The sequence below is a fragment of the Xiphias gladius genome, chromosome 7 (genome assembly GCF_016859285.1).
Source record: "Xiphias gladius isolate SHS-SW01 ecotype Sanya breed wild chromosome 7, ASM1685928v1, whole genome shotgun sequence".
NCBI lineage: Eukaryota > Metazoa > Chordata > Actinopteri > Istiophoriformes > Xiphiidae > Xiphias > Xiphias gladius.
The window spans coordinates 17,065,984-17,074,580 of NC_053406.1; the positions used below are offsets into that span (position 1 = coordinate 17,065,984).

The window sequence follows — 8,597 nt, forward strand, 5'->3', positions numbered from 1 at the left end:
GCATGAAGAAGCTTAATCCAGTTCCCCGCGTTCAGTCGGAACGTGTCCCAATTCAGTCTGTCAAGAGGTCCTCCCGTTTAGCTTTAAATCCTCGGGACGCTCTCGTGTATCCGCTCGTCAAATGTTCAGTGATACATCCATAAAGTCCGTTCACGGCACGGCGGAGTTACGTTGGCTAGAATTACCGTGCACAGTAGCTGATCTTGTCTTATGAATGGATCCATCCTCTTCGAGTACTAACAAGGCATTTCTACCGTGCAAGTCCCGCCTCGGAGTTCCGTTGATGACGTACGTGCCCATATTTGTGCTTCGGTGTTGTGTTTGGTATCCTTGGTGACGTTGAGGGAATCCCTCTCCCACTGAAATGGGCCAGAAGCTCACCTCGCCGACGGATAATAATAGATTTTTTTTTTTTTTAATACTATCACAGGCCGGAGATATTTCTCACCGTCTAACAATTTCTGAGAGGAAAATTTAAAGAAACTTCAGAGTGATAAATATGGAAAGTATTTATTTAATACTATCTATAAGAGTCTATCTGGATTGGAACATTTTTGGGTCATGGCTACGTCAAGAGAAGACATTATAATATTCCTATATTATCTATAGTCCTATCTGTAAGCATTTGGGTGTTTTTGCGTTCGTCTAGGTGAATCACCGGCACATACATGGACTTAAACGTGATGTTAGTTATTATAGGCTAGACAAACTGAAAACATTGTGTTCTATAGCCACTCTAGTTAGTGTAAATATCATGTATGTCTTCTAGAGATATACAATAGCGCATTTATGCAACATCCAGAGCTCTACGTCACTCCAGGACGGAATCCCGTCAGGCATGCGGGGGAAATCCTGCTGAATATTTTCTCAGGACACGCCCTCGGGACTCCGGCTTGGAGTCTAATGGGAGGAAAGCCTCCTTTTCATCTCCGTCTGATCACTCCCTAAACCTGGAGCCAGGCACGGTGCCAAGTGAAGATTCACTGCAGGTGGAAAAACACCCTCTAACCGTAATTCACAATACGCCCAGGATCCACCAAATCGTTCAGTTAGATTTACATGTTTATGAATTTGAGTGTAGGCAGCCCACTGAGCAGCAGCAGCAGCAGCAGCCCCATTCAGCCAAAAAGACACACAAACAAACACACAAACAAACAAACATAAATTGGTAAACAGAAGTGTAATTCTTACATGGACAGTGGGCAGCAGTGACGGCAATCGGCGCCTGTCATTGCAAATAACACCAGGCAGTAAGTGATTCATTATTATAGCCTACATGCGGACACCAGTGGGAATGTGGCAGGTGGGAGGTTGGATTTGGTCGAGGGGGGTCATGAATGAAAATCTAAAAAGGCCTACGTTTTACGGCTGTGATGTCAAACAATGCCATGTGCGAAATGTGTGAAAAAGCGTGAGCAAAACGGGAAGAGTCGGGGATTACGAGTCGTTAGTCAGCGCTACAACAACGTCAGAGACTAGAATCCACGGAGGGCGTTGTTCCCGTCCGGGCTGCCGCTACCGGTGCCGTGCTGCAGCACCAGGGGGACTTAGTCGTTGACACAAGTCGTTCCTGGTGGAGAATTGTTGAGGTCAGTGGCTGATAGCGCGGGCGAACAGCCTACATTCTTCATGGGGGAAATAACCAGACGAACAAGCGGGATTTTGACGGTATGAGGGCAAGAAATCACGGAGATAACTATCGACCAAGAATGACTGTTTTAGCTACGAGTGCTGATAAATGTAATAGACTTCGCAGGCGACAAAATAAGACATGTTACAGTTGTTAATATTGTTCGGAATATCACAAATCGCCAGTATCACCACGTTAAAATGTATATATTTTTATATATATGTAGGTAAAACAAGCAGTGGGGCCATGTGCTATCCACGGGTTTGATGCGTGTGTGTAGCGTTCTGTCACCAGGGTTACGCCGTTGCCTCTGACGCAAGGACGTATAAATTTGGTCTTTTTTGTTATGCAGCCTAGCAACCGGTTTCCGTGGTAACCGGCTCTGAGTGACAGACAGCGGCAGCACACAATATGGCTTCCGGATTCCTTCTGTACAGAGAACCGCAGCCACTCGTACCACGCTACAGCGGTTATTGTTGTCGTTTTAGCGCAGTTTTGACCGTCAGCGGCTGTTGTTTTGCGCGTTGTAACGCCAGGCAGTTACAGGGAAAGTTAAATTTACGTTGTTAACATTTACCAAACTCGCATTTTTGTCCCGTGGCCCAGTCGTAGCCTGTAAAATGCAAATATGCACTCGCTTTCCAACGCACAATACACGAATGTATGCATCTTGAGGTTAATCATTGTGTTGTAAATGTATAGGTAACGAGCGGAATCCCAGGACAAACATTTTTGATTTAATGTAATAAACGGATGCCGCGTCAGACAAATGAGCCATTGTTTTCATGGACACGTGGCTAGATCAGCAGAGGGCTAACTAAGTTTATTTGCATTATCGATTAATCTGAAGATTATCAGTTACTGTGTCACTAAAATGACAGGAAATACTGAACAAGTTCTGTCGTGATTCCCACGGTTCACGGTAACCGCTACAAATGTCTTGCTTTGTCCAACCAACACTCAGAAACCCCATTTTTATTCACTTTATAATTATGTAAAAAACTATATAAACGAATTGGAAAGTTTTAAAGTAATTTGTAAAGTAAATTGAAAGTTGTGGGTGATGCAACATCTTAATCATGCGGATATCAGTGAATCAGTGTTACAGCTTGTTACAGTAATGTCTCTTTATAGACTATGTATAACTAAATCTCTCGACTAGTCACCTACATTTAGTGAGTGAGTTAACCACGTTATGGAGTTTAAAAGAGACTGGAATCCTGTCTCTAAACTATTTTGCTCCTTGAGAGTTTGTTTGTTTACAACTTGTGGTGGTCTGGACTCCAGCTGAGCCTGGTAAAAAATAAACTCAGTGTTGTCGAATGCCCTTGATGTGCTTTGTTTTGCTTCCCCCTGTTTCTTAGGGTATTTTCGGGAAGCCACTAACTTGCACTGTGCTCATGAGGCCAGCCCCTGTTTCCTTTTGGAAGGCGGGCCGTGTTTGCCTGATCTTCCTGCCCAAAATATTTGTTACCAAGCAACGGTTAGGCCTGTCCCAATTCAGAGTGGTGTTCTTAATAAGCCTTCTGGCTGCATATCCCAGCAATATTGCATAACTCTCACAGGCTTTCCCCACCACACTGACAGAAATCTGATCGGTCTGCTCTCTCCAGCCAACCAAAATGTCTCATACCCTCATACCATAGTTTTTCCATCAGACACTCAACAGTTTCCTTCAGTCTTTGTCTGCTGTATTCACTCAGAGCTGTACTTGTTCACCCAGCCACCCAGAGCAACAAAACAGAAACTGAGGCTATGTTTATGAAAAAAGCTGCACTTGACTTTATATTCAGGTCAGACTTTGGCTGAAAATCCCTGAAGCTTTTTGCTACATGATCTGTTAGGTGGGGGTTCAGGTCCTCCGCTAAACGTTTAATAACACATCTATTCTCGTGTAAATCCAGTAATTATTTCTTGGCCTTGGCAAAGTCAAAGGCCTTCCTGCACTCCTATGTAAACATGGCTTGTGTAGGTATATTAACTAAAATAGTTGACCTGAAATTAAAAAAGTGGAGCCCTACGTTTATTAATTTTTCAGTTGAGACTGAGCCATAAACTTTTGAACTTGGGACATCCACTTTTTTATTTCTGCAAATCGGCCGCCTCCTGTCTGTTTGTTTAAAACCTAAGTGTTACTAGATTTTTAGTCATTATTGCAGTCGAATTTGAGCCGTGAAAGTGACTTTGAAAGAATTTATAATGCCTCACTATATACTGTACATAAGGTGGACACGGCCTGTATTATTTAATTACAGCAGCCCTTCAGTTTGAGAATATTCAGTTTTGTTGGAACTGTGTCAGCTACAGAATATGACAGTTTTTTAAAGTTTTTTCATGTTATTTCTTACCGCCCCCTGTTTTTGGCACGCATAATAGCTCATGTAGTCTTTGAGTGATAGTATGAAAAGAAAAATACATGCCTCAGCTGGCCTCAGTCTTCCTCACTTTATGAGTGATAAATGTAAAAGTACAGAAGTGCAGAGTCGGAAAACAAGGGAACATTTCTCTATCTTTCATTAGGGGCAGAGTTAAGTATCTCCAGTTCTGTGTCTTAGAGCTAACTGTGTTTTTTAGTTGTACCAAAAAGGAGGAAAGCTGAGAAACTGTCTTCCTTTTTTATGAGAGCCATATAACAAAACTGCCTCGATATTAACCTTCACCTTCTCCTGATCCCCTGTAGTGCTCATGGTGTGGTTCAGAGACTAAGTCTGGTAGTGTCTGATTTGTGTTACTTACAACTGTGGGTTGAATTAGTTTGGTTTCAGTTACAATTTGACATTATTTCATTGAGAATTATAACACATGCGGTTGTGAGGTTGAACCTAGAATACTTCCACAGGCAGGTGCTTGTGAGACCTCCAGACCAGATACCCACATCATTTCAGCTGGCTCCTTTTGATGTAAAGCTGAAGAGCGTCATCGTCTCCCAATGGAGGAGCCCAGACAACGTAAGCTATCTCCTTTTATTTATTTAACTTTATTTAATTGGGGAGTCTCACTGACACCAACATTCATAGTGAGTCAACCACAAAACCAGCATACAAAAAGAACACATATAAAGCCAGACTACGAACAGTCAAGTGACAAGTAGAGTAATTAAAAACTATTACAAGAGTCATAAAAGACATCGGAGAGTAAAGCTTCAAACTTTCTGAGGGAAATGAAGGAATCTAGCTTGAGGCAAGTTTTGCTGTTCATACCATATAAAAGGTGAATAGTACCTGAAATCATAATATCTAAGAAATAAGCAGTTAATGGATAATGTATTCTAGTTACAAGCTTTAAATGAAAGAAAGATATGAGGTAGTGTGGGAGGTTTAAAAAGTACTTTTAGCCAGTCGTATACAGTAGCTGATCCTTTTAGTCACTGCCCAGACCTTTTGATCATAAGTAAGGATTGTAATATACATAAATTAATATATACTGAGTACTAAATTGAGATTTCATTCTCAGCCTCAGTTTCCTCTTCACTGTGATGGTCCAATGCAACAATCCTGGTACCCCATTCTCCCACAGACTCCACAGGACCCTTCAGCAGACAGTCAAACAAAAACCATGTTGACTGAATTGGAAAATTCCCATGACCCTTTTAGTGTCTGTGACTGAAGAGCTGGTTACATTGTTTACACTTGTGACTTTCCAGTTTTTCTTGTTCCCTGCTTCAGCACACAGTTCCGCTGCGCCTCACTTTTGCCCTGTTTATGTTAATGTACTTGTGTTTATATGGCGTAATCCTTCTGGCTCCAGTTAAATAACGAGCTTGTGTGTTTACAGGAACCCACACAGCACACAAGCACTGCAATAATTTACAGTGATCTTTGCAGAGGGTAAAACATTGGGTTGTGCATGCGTCAAAGCCTCAGTTGTGAGCTCTTCTGAGGCAAAAATGTTCTTGCGTCATCTTGTTTCACCTGGCAGAGGGGTATCAGGCCTCTTCCAGTCCTTTCCCTCAGTGTTAAGCAGGTGAGTGAGTCTATGGTTGTCTGTGGCATGGCTTGACCTTCTCTAAATAGCCCTGCTCTAAAAAAAAACCTTTGACAGTGCTTGATTATCAGGCACATATTAAAAAGATGCTTGGCAGCTTTGTGTGAGAGAGAAGTTATTGTACCATGGCAGAAAATTAAGATGATATATCGCTTTCTTTTTTTGTTTTTGCATTATTGAGTTTGTTTGGTGTCATCCTAAACCCACCTGTGTGCAACCACAAGTAGGATGATCTAATTTTAGCATTTGTGTTATAATATGTGGCTAGTGAGATCATTACTTTATACAGTTGTTAGCAGTGTCAGAACAATTCGCATTCTTCTTTTTTTGCAACTACAAACGTCAGCGCTGAGGTGCAGAAAGCAGAGTGTATTGCTCTATTGTATCATTCACTGCATGGGAGTCGGATGCCTAAAGTTAAATTCAATCAGTGGGTTTCAGTCTTCCACAGCTCTCTGTGACTCAGACACAGGCAGCGCGTCAATCCTAGCCTACTTTCACCAGGCTCGCTGCCAGTCAGTGAGGCAAAGTGCCAGAAGGAGGGAAGGACAAGAGCAAGAGGGTGAGAGAGAATGAGGATGAGATCAGAGGTGGAAATTAACCCATTATATTTGGTAAGATACTGTAGTGAGGCATTGACCTAAGAGTTTTTCCTTACTCTTAAGGTGTTTCTATTATTTTCTCCACCACATTTATATCAATGAGCCTAGGCTAAATAACAGAAACAACTTTCTGTATAAACAAACTACATCTTCCAAAATGAACATAAAGTTGAATCAACACCTCTCTAGCGCAATTTCAATAATTACTGAACACTATAACTTTCATAAAGGAAGATTGATTGCAGGACTGTTGTATTAAACTGCATTAGGTAGAGTGTACATACATTTTACAACTATTTTTACAGGACTAAACTTGTCTGTTCTATTCCAGTGTCATTTCAGTGCGACGGTGAGCCAACATGCACAACACCAAGACCCTGAAACTGTAGCAGCTGCATGGAATTCAGCCATCGTTCATTTTTATTACTTTCGCTTGAGCTTTTCTGGATTGTTACACGTCAAAATGTCTTATGTGAGAAACACCTAGCACGTGCCAGCTGTAGCAACCGGTGGATTGTGATTTTACATGCAAATTTAAAAGACAGTCTGGGTTTTGCTATTAGCTCCAACATATCTTATCGAAATGAATTGAGATTCAAGTGCGGACTGTAAGATGTAATTTGATGGTGCACGTAGAAACTGTGGTCCTTCTACATATGTCTTCCTAGAATAACAACAGTTCCTACATTATTCAACACAGGTGCAGTGGTGAAGGAAGTATTTAGATCTTTTACGTAAGCAAAATCCACAATACTGAAATATAAAAACACTCTGATACCTTAATGTCTAGGTAGCATTTCATTGTTGTAGTTGGCCAAGGTGGAGCTAATTTTAACTATTTTACATACTTTTGGATAGTTTAATCTATAGCAGTGCATCATACTTTAAAAGCTGGTGTTTTTTATGATAACTCTTATTCTGCAAAGTAACTATAGCTCTCAAATGAATGCGATGAAGTAAAAGGACAGTATTTTCGCTGGAAATGTAGCAAGGCAGAAGTATAAAGTAGCATGAAAGGGAAATACTCAAGTAATGAATGACAACCTCAGAATTATACTTGAGTGAAGGTATTCCATTACTCTCTAACAATGGCAGTCCAATGTACAGTATTAGGACCGTTTTATTTTTATGCTTTACTCCAGCACATTGGATTTGAAATTAAACAGTGAGTGTGTGGTTAAAGTGCTGACTTTCAGTGGGGGTTTGAGGGTTTTTAAATCTAAATTCTGCAGAAACTGTAGCGATTTTTGTACTTACCCCCAAGGGGTAAAAGGCCTACAGTCTGTACCCTTCACCCTACATGGATGCAAATACCTGAACACCCTTAAAGCTGAAACGTCTGCATTTAAACATGGTTAAAGATATAATTGTTCTAATAAATACAGCCTGTACTGTACAAATAAGATTATAAGATATAGTACATTGCAGGGCCATGTAGTATTGTTGCCATTATTTAAGTATATTTCAATACTTCTTTCACCTGTATGAGTAGCATGGATGCCTATTTCAATGTCCCCACTACTCACTCTTTCTGTCTGCGCGTTTCTATCCAGAAGGCTTTGCTTCAATCTTTTTTCCTCTGCTCACCGCCCCCCCTCCCCACTTCTCCTCTCCTCCTTACATAAGGACTGCCCTATTTTTTCAGGGACCAGTAAGAGGTAGGAATAAAGGGAGTGAGTGGGTGAGGAAGAGGTGCTGGTGGAGGGTGAGATCCAATGAGGAGAGAGAGAAGAGATATGGGGGTAGAAGAGAGGACTTTGTGTACACTGCACACATCGGGAAGACACAAACCTGCATTAGTCCCCGTCATCCTCCTCACCTCACTGGCCTTCTCTGCCCACACACACTCCTCACCCTTTTTCTTTTGCCGTTGTGCTCCTCCCGCTATCCATCTCCTTTCTCTGCATGCTCGCTCTACCTAACTCACCCCTTTGCTCTGCATGAATCCGATGTTGGCAATCTTTGATATCACCTTCCCTCCGACAGCTTGACAAACCCCCAATCCTCCCTCCTCCTCCGCCTGTGTTACATGCCGACCCATTCATACATGTCAGAGAGAAATATTACTACAGTACAGTTATTTGACTTGGGATATCAACGCTTTACGTACAACTTTGAAATAAATGCTGCTTACACAGTCATACATCAGGAATAGCGATCTAATAATATAACTCTGACAGGGGTAAATGATCTGAGAACTTCTTCCACCACTGCTGAATTATGTTTTACTGGTTTGTAATAAAAATTCAAACCCTTACGGTTGAATACAACTGTAAGGTATACATGAACATTTAACTCTGTTTTACACTGATTTCATCCTCTGCACTCCTACAACAATACAGTTACAATATACAGTCCTGTTTGAAGTTACTGGCATTAGG

At 41.4% G+C, this 8,597-nt stretch overlaps 1 long non-coding RNA gene across 1 annotated transcript; it reads left to right on the top strand.

Annotated features, from left to right (window-relative positions):
- Positions 1-1,547: 1,547 nt before the first annotated feature.
- Positions 1,548-8,597, top strand: LOC120792316. The gene is made up of 3 exons (XR_005707787.1): positions 1,548-1,668; positions 4,470-4,578; positions 6,548-8,597. It is a non-coding gene; the product is annotated as an uncharacterized LOC120792316 (long non-coding RNA).